Here is a 13642-nt window from a genome sequence, read left to right as displayed (position 1 = left end):
CTCTCCCCCAGTCTAATTGCATAAAACCCTTCCTTGAGTGGTAATATATTAAGTGAGTTTCCCTTTGAAAATGAGTAAATAATTATAAAATGAGTAATAATTATATATCCACAATAAATTAATCTGACCTCAGATGGCCTTGATCCAATTCCTTCAGTCAAAAATAATATATACTGATGAAAAAGCAAATTATTTAAAAAATAAATGAGGACTCCCCCACCTTGTTAAAATTCACTCCCTTATTCATGAGAATCCAAATGAACTGAGAATGCAAGGAATCCAAGTCTTAATAAAGCTGCTTTCATCACAAGTTTAGTTCAGAGCTTCTTTCTCTCTAGAAAAACCACCATTTTGATGGTAAACTCTCTTTTAATGTAGTTATAACATCATCAGTCCTATAACTCAAAATACACATCTTGATTAACACAGATGTTAGTCAAGAGAAATCAACTCAAGGCACACCTTGTGTCATTCCTTCCTTCTAAAACTCTCAAAACCAACCTTCCTGTTTCAAAGATATGTCACACTTTTATGGATTTTGGTTGTCCTGGGCAAGTACTCTAAAGCACCTACAGCAAAAAGATTCTTACTAATCTGTATATCTAAGAGAAATGGAAATCTACCCATGTAACTATATAAGTAGAAATATTTGTGCTGAAAAATCAAGGAAAATTTTCATTGTTCTAGAGTGTATATTCTTTACTATCAACCACATACTGATTGAATAAGATAGCACTCCAAAATTTTCTTCTGCCAAAAAGGATGAACTCTGTACTCTTACCCAACCCTGCTTCTATCAGAAGGAAATTCTGTTAACAGTTATAACAGAGATTCTTAACCATTTTTGTTCCAAGGACCTCTTTTCCAGTCAGGTGAACACCATGGACACCTACTTAGAATGGAATGCAGCAGCAGATAATTTTACTACACTCAACATTGGCATGTCTTTAAATTAAAATTTTCAAGCTAAATGATCCCCTGAAATCTTTCCCCTGAAATCTCCACAGAGTCTTGGTTTAGAACCCCTGATCTATAGTGATTTCAGCAAGCTCTGGAAGCAAAGAGAGTTCCTCACTTCATCTGGTATGTCAACTGAAAATTGTGGACAAGTAACTTATCTCCTTCCTACCATTTTACTCCCATCTACTGTTGCTATCATTAACATAAAGGCTTACACAAAAATGACTGAGCCTGAGTATTTTTAAAATGCACTTGCATACTTGCATTCAAAAACAGCCACTACTAAAATAGGTATAATTATAAACTTATATGAATATTATCTAAATTAACTGAAGAACCTAGCCTTTCCAGGTCCAAAATTTTACCTTTGGCCCTCTGTTTATTCATAGCATTTATTTTAGGAAACTCAAATTCTCCTCAAATGAAATTTTTCCTAGCAGACCTATCTCTGGGAATAAATTGAGAATATTGTCACACCATGACATGACCCAATTTGTAAATCCTTAATTCATTATGCCAAAGATTACCTTCAATAAATAAAGGACACTTTTCCTGTCCAACATGACAAACATTCCATTAATCACAATCTGACACGAGGGTAATGGGTATACCGGAAATGATGCAGACAAAATATAGCCCTAGATCCTCATTAAAAGGAATTCTGCCAAGTTCCCCTAACTTCTGGTAATGTAAGTTAATTACAAGGTCTTGAGTCATGGGTCCACATTACTCAACTAAAAAAGGTTCCATCTGACTCCTGGACTAATTATGGAGACTTAAAAATCCAACTAGCCAGGAAGGGAAGAAGACAATGTCACAAAGTAGACTACTTATTCCCAAAGTGACAGATCAAATCCTAACATAAAGAAGTCCTCACACAGACTCTGCCTTAATAATACTCATAATACATAAAATCTTTATAATTCCTTATGCTTTGCCCTTGCACTGGCCTGGAAAGACAATATCATTGTCTGTTTCTCCAAGGACTTTTCAAAGGAATGTAACCTTATAGACCATTTGAATTGTCAACATAAATCCTGATATATGCACATTGCAAGGGAACCCATAGTTCTACCCATAACTAATTTCTTTTTTATCCCAAATGCTTCAGTCTCTTCAGATCAAGCTATACCATTTATTTCATATCAAATATGAACACAAGAACCAAGGTCTTATTTACTCTACTTTAAGCTTTCTTGGGCCTGTAACTCTATAACTGAGAATTAAGAATTAGCAAAAGTTTATATTTACTGATTCATACAGATGATTTTTCCCTAAATTTTCCACTATATTATAGAATAGCCCAAAGATAATACCTGGTATTACAGAAACTGGCTAGGTCAACCTCACCCTTTATGATTATTTCAAAGGAGGCACACCTTTGAGTTTACATACTATTGTGATGGTTATTCCAGTCTGACCTTACCTTTGTTTATGGTTATTTCAAAACTAGGCTTGCGAATATTTACTATTATGATTGTAACCACTCCACCCTCCCCTGTTTGAAACCATAAAAACCCAAAACTCCTCAAAATCAAGGAGGCAGATTTTTGGGCCGTTGTTAGACTAATGATCTCTTTGCTTGCCTAGCAACTAAACTTTCTCACAGTGTCTCAGAAATTGGACTTTAAACTGTATTGGGTAGAAGAGGGGCAAGATGGTGTCAGAGAAAGTGCACCCACATCATCTCTCCTGAAAAAAAAAAGCTGAGTGGGGACAAAATCTTGCCTGAGTGAGCTGTTTTGGGAACCACAAAGCAGGAAGCTTTGGGATCTCCATCTGGAGAGAGTGCAACAAAAAGAGTGATTGCCCAAGTTAAAACCATGAGTTTCTGGTGCTTGAGGCTGGAACTGTGGCATGGCTAAGCCCCTCCCTCAGGTCAGGAAGCCAGGGCATTCCCTGAACCTTGATGGCCACACAGCCAGAGGAGACAAACTCCAAGAGTGGGAAGATTCTGATGAAGGGTGGAGAGAGGAACCATGAGTGGAGAGGGGAACCATGAGTGTGGGTTCAATTGTTTGGACCCTCTTTTTTGAGCTTTGAGGAGCATACCAGCTGGCTTGAGGGAAAACCAGGAAGGGGGGGAGGTGAATCTGCTGAGGCAGCCTGATTTACCTAAATAACCTCCCTGGGAAAGGAAAATTTTGTATGGGAGAAGGTGAAGCCAAGCAATTAACTAGTCCTGTGCAACTCACTTAAGGGAGGGGGACAACAGGAAGTGCTTAATAAGCTTCCAAGAGCATATTCAGGGTTCCCAACAAGGTGTGGGTGCTCTCTTTCAAAGAGACTGAGACTCATTATTTTCTGTGGTGAGTTAATTCACCAGGGTCTCATTTTAATTTCAATGGGAACTCTCACACAAGATATTGCTTCCTGCCACCCAGAGAGAGAAAGCAACTAAAAAATGGGGGCAGGGGGAGGATAGATTCCTAATTAGCAGTTTGTCCAATTGCAAAGAATCAATCATGCCAAGGGGAAAGGGACTCTTTTTGAAGAGCAAATCAACCCAGAAAAAACATTTACCTAAGTGGAGGAGTTTCAGCCTTGAATGTGCATGGTCTCCAGTTCAACTCTATGCTCCTCTGAGAGTTGTGACCCACTGGGATAGTAAGCATCTAGCTGATACTTTAGGACAAGGAAACCTAGACATTATCCTTGTATTAGCTTCCCTTGGGTTTCTTATTTTTCCTAAAAAAAAAAAAAAGGTTACTTTTGTTAGATAATTTAACTTAGTTTACTTACTAAAACTCACTTCAAAAGCTGCAACAAAAAAGCTGCAGGGTAATTAATTGACAAACACCAGCAGCCTGAAAAGCTCCATCAGGGCTTAAGAAGGAAGTCTGGTTTTTCTTTGTTTGGTTGACTCCTTGTCTGTGGATTTGTCTGTTTTTTGCTTTCTTATCTTTCTTTGCTATTTACCCCCACTTTTTTAAAATGAGGGGATGCCAGCTTGTTTCCCATTTGTTGTGTATTTAACTCTTTTCTATGTGCACTGATGTTGGCTACCAACACTATTTTTTTTCCTTCTACATCTTTCTATCTTCCAATACATCTTTCAACAGTTGCTCTTACATTCCAGCTTTCTTTTTTTGGCTCTCACTTTTACTGGCTTTTTATTTCTAACACTTCTATTCTGTTTTCTATCTTTTATTAACTCTTTCTGTTATCATCCCTTCTTTTCTCTTTTCCCCTTTCCTCATCACACTGGCTTTTTAATTCATACTATATTCTTCTCTATATTCAGTTTCCCATTTCATTGTAAGTACTCCACTCTTCTATTGCTATAACTCCACACAGCATCATGAGTTTAATATTCATTCTCCTCGGTCTTACATAGGTCTTCTGCTAAAATTTATTATCAATACCACTATTCTACTTTTTCTTTTCTTACCTCTTTTGCTTTCCATGGCATTAATCTTTTTCCTTCAAGGGAACATAGAAAACAACAAGGAAATAGAAAAAGAAGAACAAATGTCAGAGAGAAAACTTAACACACACACCCAAACAGCACCTAAATAAAACTTGAGACTAGATGGAGAAGCTAATCAACTGAACAAACCATCAAGATAAAATGATGACCAGACAGCAACAAAAAATTACAAACCATACCAGTAATCACTAAGACATTGCCCAGTCCAACGAACAACCAAAAACCAGGAAGAGAAGCAGACCACTGAGCAACTAATCAAAACTCTCCAGCCAAATATTATGGACCAAATTAATGAAATGAAGGAAGATATTAAAAATATTAAGAAAACACTTGCAGAGCATACTGAAAAAATTGTAAATATACGTAAAAAGATAATGAATAGGATGGCGATGAATGGCACAATCCAAGAAATCAAAAATACACTCTCAGCAAATCACAAGAGATTTGAACAGGCTGAAGAAAGAATTATTGATGTGGAAGACACTACATCTGAAATCAAACAGATAGATTTGATAGATCAAAAGGTAGAAAAAATCCAGCACAGATGTAGGGATCTGAATGACAATTCAAAATTCACAATCATATGCATTATAGGCATCCCAGAAGGAGAAGAAAAATGAATGGGAACAGAAGGATTGTTGGAGGAAATAATGGCAGAAAACTTCCCAAACCTATTGAGGGAGATGGATGTACAAGTCCAGGAAGTGCAGCATACCCCAAACAGTAGAAATCCCAACTGGCCTATTCCAAGACATATACTTGTCAAATTATTCAATGCTCAATACAAAGAAAAAATATTAAAGGCAGCAAAATAAAGAGAACTATCACATACAAGGGAAGCACAATAAGATTAAGTGCTACAACTGCAAGCAGGAGAATCACATGCATCAGCCATGTGGGATTTAAGTACCCTGTTGATTTAGAGGTGGAGTGGACATCACCATCCCAGGGTCCACAGGTAAAGGAATAAAATATGGATTAGAGTGGGCTTACTGGTATTCTACTATATAGTAACTATTGTGACTGTATCAATGGAAGAAACCGTATCATTGATGTGGAGATACTAGCCACAGTAGTAGCTGAGGGCAGGGAGAGGGAAGAAGAGATGAGATGTGGGGGAATTTTGGGGGCTTGGAGTTGTCCTAAATGATATTGCAAGGACAGATGCTGGACATTATACATCCTGCCATAACCCACTGAATGGACTGCGGAGAGTGTATATTACAATGTAAACTATAATCCATGTGGTGCAGCAGTGCTCCAAAGTGTACCTACCACAATGATGGAAGAAGTTGTTAAAGTGGAAGGAGTTGGGGAGTAGGCTGTGCAGTATATGATACCCTCTTATTTTTTGTGTGATTTATGTATCTTTTTTAAAAAGACAAATAAAAAAATTTAAAAAAGATTAAGTGCTGATTTCTCATTTGAAACGATGGACAAAAGAAGGCAGGGGTACAACACAGTCAATATACTAAAAGAAAAAAATTTCCATCCAAGAATACTCTACCAGCAAAGCTGGTATTCAAAAATGATGGGAGATTTCAAAATTGTTATAGATAAACAGAAACTAAGAGAGTATGCCAATAAGAAACCTGCCCTTCTAATCACCGGACATTGTAAATCCTCACAGGGCCCACTTGATGGAACAGAGGAGAGTATGGGCCATGATGTGAACCAATGTATATGAGGTGCAGAGGTGCCCAAAGATGTACTTACCAAATCCAATGGATGTGTCATGATGATGGGAACGAGTGTTGTTGGGGGGGGGGGAGTGGGGGGTGGGGGGGTGGGGTTGAATGGGACCTCACATATATATTTTTAATGTAATATTATTACAAAGTCAATAAAAAAAAATAAAAAATAAAAAAAATAAAAAAAAAAAAAGAAACCTGCCCTTCAAGAAATACTAAAGAGAGTTCTGCATGTTAAAGAAAAAAACAGGATAGACAGAGTTGGAGGAGAGTGTAAGAACAACTAAAAAAGATAAAAGAGAAGTAACAACAAAATATGACATACACAAATGCAAAGAAAATATGGCTACTGTAACTAACTCCTTGAGAGTAATAACACTGAATGGTAAGGGATCAAGCTCACCAGTCAACAGACATAGATTGGCAGAAAGGATAAGGAAACATGACCCGTCTTTATACTGTCTACAAGAAACCCACCTCTGACCAAGGGAATAAGGGAGGTTGAATGGGAAAGGCTGGAAAAAAAATCCTACAAGCAAACAATAACCAAAAAAGGGCAGGAGTAGCTATACTAATATTGGTCAAAACAGACTTTAAATGCAAACCTCTTGTGAGAGACAAGGATGAACATTACATATTAGTAAAAGGGATAATCTTTCAAGAAGAAAGAACAATCATAAACATTTTATGCATCTAACCAGGGCACCTCAAAATACATGAAGCAAACACTGGAAAAAATAAGTGGAGGAATACATGCCTGTACAATTATAGTGGGGAACTTAAATATACCATTATCACCATTAGACAGAACATCTCAACAGAAAATCAGAGAAACAAATTATACTGTACACTACACCCAAATACAGCAGGATATACATTTTTCACAAGTGTACATGGAACATTCTCTAAGATAGACCACATGCTGGGCCACAAAGAAACTCTTAATAGATTCAGAAAGATTAAAATCATACAAAACTATTTCTCTGACCACTATGGAATGAAGCTGGAAATCTGCAATGGCCAGAGAACCAGATAGGCACAAAGATGTGAAGTTAAACAACACATTTAGACCAACAGTGAGTCATGAAGGAGGAAATCTCAAAAGAAATCAGTAACTACTTTGAAACCAATGAAAATGACAACAAGACATATCAAAACTTATGGGATGCAGCAAAATCAGTACCAATTCATTTATCAAAAAAAAAAAAAAAAAAAGGAATAGCTAAAATTGAAGGCATAACTGCACACTTGGAGGAATTAGTAAAAAACACAACAAACTAACCCCAAAGAAAGAAGGAAGACAGAAATAACAAAGATCAGAGCAGAACTAAATGAAATAGAAAATAAGAAATCACTAGGAAAAATAAAACAAAGAGCTGGATCTTTGAGTAGATCAATAAAATTGACAAGCCCTGAGCCAGACAAATAAATAAAAAAAGATGCAAATACACAAAATAAGAAATGCAAAAGGGGATATCACCACTGAACCCACAAAAATAAAGAGTATCATAAAAGGATACTTTCAAAGCCTATATGCTAAAAAGGAGGACATTCAGAGGAAATGGATAAATCCCTAGAAACACATAAGCAGTCTACATTGAAAAAATAATAAACTGATGATCTCAACAAAGCAATAACAAGTAAAGAGATAGAATCAGTCATTAAAAACCTCCCAACTAAGAAGAGCCTTGGGACAGATAGCTTCATAGGTAAATTCTACCAAACTCTCCAGAAAGGACTAACACCAATCTTGCTTAAACTCTTCCAAAAAAATCAAAATAGAAGGAACATTGCCTGACTCATTCTATGATGCCAACAGTACCCTAATACAAAAGTCAAACAAAGACACACAAGAAAGGAAAATTACAGACCAATCTCTTTAATGAGCCTAGATGCTAAATTCCTCAACAAAATACTTGCTAATCTTATTCAGCAACAGAACAAATGAATTACACACCATGACCAAGTGGGTTTCATCCCTGGTATGCAAGGATGGCTCAACAAAAGAAAATCAATTAAGGTAATACAAACTACAAACAGATCAAAGGGGAAAAAAAATCACATGATCATATCTATAGCTGCAGAAAGCATTTGACAAAATACAGCTCCCTTTCCTGATAAAAGCACTGCAAAATATAGCAATAATAAGAAACTTTCTGAACATGATATATAAAAAAACCCACAGCTAACATCATTTATAATGGTGAAAGCAAAAAGCATTTCCTTGTTAAGATCAGGAAAAAGTCTAGGATGACCAATCACCCCTCCTATTTAACACTGTTAAAAGTACTTGCTTGAGCACTGAGGCAAACAGATATAAACAAAAATTGAGGGAGTGCTCAGTTCCTTGCCAGGGGAGTTCTGTCACATTCCCCAATGGAACAGCAATAAGTCCCCAAGTGCAAGGGCAAAGACCAGTGAAGAAGGATGGTCCAATGATTAGCCCTTGATACTGATGACAACGCTTATGAGCCTCTGTGCCTAAAATTTGTACTACGCCTAGAGCTGCAATGTGCCTAAGAGTTCCCGCCTGAGAGCCTCCATATTGCTCAAATGGGGCCACTCTCTAAGCCAAACTCAGCATGAAAATGCACTACCTTTCCCCCAGCATGGGCCATGACTCCCGGAGATGAGCCTCCCTGGTGCCAAGGGATAACTAACAATCACTAACTGGTGATACAACTAGAAAAAGGCCTTGAATAAAAGGGGGAAATCATAAAGACAAATGAGTTTAAATGGCTAGAGTTTTCAAAAAAGAGCTGGAGCTCATCAGAGGGATTGCACTTATGCATGCTGAGCAGGATCCCAGAGACAGCTGAAGTAGATAAAACCCCTGGTACTGGTGCTCCTGAGGGCTATGGAGACACACAGGTTCTATGGTCACAGCAGATGGCTCTGGAGTTCAGTGCCTTGTCAGTGGGCTCTACTTTGGAATTTGTGTTCCTGAGTGGGATGGAGTTGCACTCAGATGTGACCTTTCAAACCATGCCTCTTCTGTCACTTTTATTGAACCTGTGGTTGGCACTGGGGTTGGTGTATACTTAAGAGACTTGAATCTCTGGACTGGCCATGTGTAAGCTGGGCTCTGACCCTCAGCAGAGTTGCAACTCCTACTCTCTGATTCATTGAACTTACCCAGGTCAGCTAACAGGGAGGTGAAAGTGGTCAACCACCACACCCGGAAACCGAGAGTGCCTATAATTCCAAGCAGGAAAATTGCATCCATCAACCATGTGGGACCTAACCCCACTCTCAATAGAGAGGTGAAGTGGATATCACCATCCTAGGGTCCATAGGACAGAGGAACAAACTATGGATTAGAGTGGACTTAATGGTATTCTACTATAGAACTATTGTGGCTAGTAATGGAAGAAACTGTAGCACTGATGTGGAGAAAGTGGCCACAGTAGTTGCTGAGGGCAGGGAGAGGGAAGAAGAGATGTGATGTGGGGGTATTTTTTTGGACTTGAGGAATTGTCCTAGATGATATTGCAGGGACAGATGCTGGACATTACATATTCTGCCATAACCCACTGAATGGCCTGGAGGAGAGCGTAAACTACAATGTAAACTGGAACCATGCTGTGTAGCAGTGCTCCAAAATGTATTCACCAAATGCAATGAATGTGCCCCAATAATGAAAGAAGTTTTTGATTTGGAAAGAGTGGGGGATGGGGGTTGGGAGGTTGGGTATATGGGAACCTCTTCTATTTTTTAATGTAACATTTTTTGTGATCTATGTATCTTCAAAAACATACAATAAAAATTTTTTAAAAGACATCCAAATTGGTTATTTGCAGATGACATGATGTTATCAATAGAAAGCCCTGAGTAATTTATAACAAATATTTTAGAACTTATAAATGAGTTCAGTAAATAACAGGTAATAAGATCAATGTGCAAAATCAGTAGCATTACCATACACCAATAATGAGCAATCTGAGGGGCAAATCAAGAAGAAATACCATTTACAATAGTAAATAAAACAATCCAATACCTAGGAATAAATTTAACTAAAGATATAAAAGACTTATACACTGAAAACTGCACAAAATTGTTAAAGGAATCAAAGAAGATTTAAATAAATAGAAGAATATTGCAGTTCATGGATAGGAAGACTAAATATGTCTATCTTACCCAAACTGATCTACAGATTTAATGCAATCCCAATAAAAATCAATGCAACATTTTTTACTGAACTGGAAAAACTAACTATCAAATTTATTTGGAAGGGAAAGAGGCCCCAAATACCCTAAGATATATTTAAAAAGTAAAATGAAATTGGAGGAATCACACTACCTGACTTTAAAACATACTACAAAGCTATAGTGGTCAAAACGGCATGGTACTGGCACAAGGGTAGACATATTGACCACTTGACTGAATTTTGAGTTCTGATATCGATCCTTGCATATACTTTCATCTGATACTCAACAAGGCTACCAATCCCACTCTCTTGGGAAAGAATGGCCTCTTCAACAAACAGTGCTTGGAGAACAGGATATCCACATGCAAAATGAAAGAGGAATACCATCTCATACCTTATACAAAAATCAACTCAAGATGTATGAAAGATCTAAATATATGAGCCAAGACCATAAAGACCTTGGGAAAAAAATAGGGAAGCATCTACAGGAACTTGTAATAGGAAAAGTCTTCATGAACTTTACACCCAAAAAATGAGGTATGAAAGAAAAAATAGACAAACAGGACTTCCTCAAAATTAAAGCCTTTTTCACCTTGAAGGAGTTTATCAAGAAAGTGAAAAGATAACTGACAAAATGCAAGAAAATCTTTTGTAATCATATATCTAATAGGAGCCTAATATCTAGCATATAAGAAGAAATCCTATATTTCAAAATAAAGAGACAAACAACCCATGTAAAAAATGGGCAAGAGATTTGAGCAGATACTTCTCCAAAGAAGAAACACAAATGGCTAAAATCTTAGGAAGTTATGATAAATCTGAGACTTCTCACAGGACTACTCCCTTCAGTGTACAGTCTCAGGGGAAAGAGGATTTACCCAGGGAGTTAATAAGATTCTGGGTTTGGTTCTTTGGGCAGATTGCTGCTACCTTAGCTTGGGGTTAACACAAATGAAAGCAGAATTAGATATCTATCAATCACAGTAGGAGAAATTACTGAATTTATTGTAGAGCAATAGCTGCACAGCAAGTCACTAGATTTCTAAGCCAAACGTGCCACTTATTAGCTGAACAAGGAGGCATTTTTGTCATTGCCAACATCACTTGTTGTATTTGAGTACACACTTTGGTGGAAGTTAAGGCACAATTGCATGAAATAATTACATGCACTACATGATTAAATCAGCTAAGGCCCTCCTCAAGATTCTGATTTGATCACTTTGATTTCATTTGGGTCAAATCATGGGAACTGGGCTTAGGCATATCCAATGAGGTGGCATTTGGACCTTTTATCACTCACAGTACTCATTATAATTGTATAACTCTCACCCTACCCCCTTCCCTCCTCCCCCACAACCACCAGCTCCCACAAGCCAGATAAAAGGAAGCCGCCTGGCTAGTCACCGATCCAAAACTTCTGATTCTGTATGATAACTGCAAACTTCTGCTTCTGTATGCGCCCGCTTATATGAACCTTATCAAGCCACCCAGCTAAGCCTACCTGCCCTTATAAAGACTCCCTGGAAAGCGCGCGCTCCTCTCCTTACCTGAGAGTACCACCCGGCAGGTTTTCCTCCAATAAAGCCTGTTTCCGGCTCTGGCCCAGAGAATTTCCTTACAATAATCTCTCTGGTGGAGTGTTTTGGGTTTTTTTCAAGAGTTTTGAATGTGTGTCCGCAACCACTTGTGACCCAGCAAATGATTTCTTTATGTCTGGGATGACCTAAAAAATTATGATCATGGAAAAACTGACATCATGGCCATCTATGAGCACAACATGAAAACAACCAGAAATACTAACCAAGACTTCAGGCAGTAAATGAAAATGATTTCAACACCTTAAATTTTTTATCACAACTCTCAATGGCTGAGATCCAGATCAAACTGGGATAAATTGCTAAATAAATTAAGTAGACCTTTGATGAAGACCTTTATGCTAAGTCCAACATCAGCAAACCGAAGCTCAACTTAGTTCCTAGCTCTTTTAAGTGCTCCTTTCCCCAGAACCTGAAACATAACAATCTGCCATAACATGCCAGTTTCTTTCCTCGCTTCCTTCTCCAGGAATCTTGATGTGTTCTCTTTGTTTCTGTGTAGAGTTTTGTCCCCAGCTTCTATGATTTGTTTAGTCTCTTCCTCACCCAGGGCCCCCTTTTCCTTACACTTTTCATTTCTGGAACTCTCCAGTCCAGCAGCAGTTCAGTTTAACCCTCCCTCTTCATTTTTCTCTGTGAGGCTTTTCTCCCTAAAGTTTCTTCCCTGCTAGGTTATCCTGCCTCAGAGAGTCAGAGAGGGTCATTGCAGAAAACTCGATTCGGCATTTAGGGAATTCAACCAACAGAAATTAGAAGTAGCGAGTGCACCACTCGCCACAGCCATTCTGCAGCGATTTTACTCCCCAGTCCCCCAAAATGGGGGCTTTTGTTTTCAGCACTGCTTTTGCACAGGACCCACCGAGAGGGAGGCGAAGAGGACCAATATCTCCCGGATGGAAGTTTCCTACCTGATATTTCTCTCTCTCTTCAACTCGGCATTTGTGGAGCCCTTCTCCAGTCTCTACCATCCTCCAGGGTATCTGCGGAGGTTTTTTCAGGGTTTGACTTCCGTTGCTGGGCTGTGACGTCACCCCCAGCCAAGGATTTTTTTTTTAAAGAGGTACGGGAGATTGAATTCAGACCTCTTACATGGGAAGGAAGCATTCAACCACTGAGGTAGATCCACTCTTCAGTGAGAGTTGGTTCATTTCATTTTTTGATTTGTTTTTAGAAGGTCCCAGGGATTGAACACAGGACCTCATACATGAGAAGCAGGAAATAACTACTCTACTTGAGCTACAGCCACTCCCTCATTGATTTTTTTAACTATCTCAACTTCAAAAAATAAAATAATATACAAAAGGCAGCTTAACAAATTATGAAAGCATTAATCTAAAAATTTCTGTCCATTCACATTTACCATATTTAATCCTAAAAACAAACTCAATTATTTCTCCAGTGTTCAGAAAGATAAATAAATGAGCAGAGATTGGTCAAATGATATGACCCACGTTTCCTTCATAATGAAGAAAATAAAGAAAAAACTTTTAACCTTACTCATGTCTCATAAAGCTAAACCTATTTTTTACCTTTAGCATTGATATAGTACCTTCTTTGCCTTTCTTACAAATATATTACAGTATTATTGGTAACTGTAGTCTATATTAGTTGTCTTTTTCTTATTCATCACCAAATTCTTAACATCTTATAGTTGAAGAACATTCTTGTATTTATATTATTAAGCACAATCTCATCCACCACCAAAATCACTGTTATTCAGCCCATAGACTGTCCTATACCTGTCTTTCAATTAAAATTAAGCTCCCTAGAGTACATCTTTCCACTACAATCCCAAGCTATAAGTAAGCTGTGTGTATAA

The 13642-nt window shown here is 37.9% G+C and overlaps 1 protein-coding gene across 14 annotated transcripts in view; it reads right to left on the bottom strand.

The window, feature by feature from the left end:
• The window catches only part of LOC101443274 (zinc finger protein 596-like), a 119364-nt gene extending 106505 nt beyond the window's left edge, over window positions 1-12859 (bottom strand). For 5 of the 14 annotated variants that reach the window (XR_009183908.1, XR_009183907.1, XM_058289652.1 and 2 more), the window contains exons 1-3: window positions 12732-12820; window positions 11776-11951; window positions 3484-3648 (exon numbers count right to left, since the gene is read on the bottom strand). The gene's annotated coding sequence lies outside the window, so the exon portion shown is untranslated. Of the gene's footprint in view, window positions 1-3483; window positions 3649-4351; window positions 4384-11775; window positions 11952-12731 lie in introns of all 14 variants that reach the window. The other 9 variants (XR_009183909.1, XM_023591203.2, XM_058289656.1 and 6 more) reach the window with 6 other exon arrangements.
• Window positions 12860-13642: the final 783 nt, after the last annotated feature.

Source organism: Dasypus novemcinctus, chromosome 28 (genome assembly GCF_030445035.2).
Source record: "Dasypus novemcinctus isolate mDasNov1 chromosome 28, mDasNov1.1.hap2, whole genome shotgun sequence".
NCBI classification, from domain to species: domain Eukaryota; kingdom Metazoa; phylum Chordata; class Mammalia; order Cingulata; family Dasypodidae; genus Dasypus; species Dasypus novemcinctus.
Note: the sequence above shows the minus strand (reverse complement) of the source record. Positions and strands in the feature narration are given on the sequence as shown.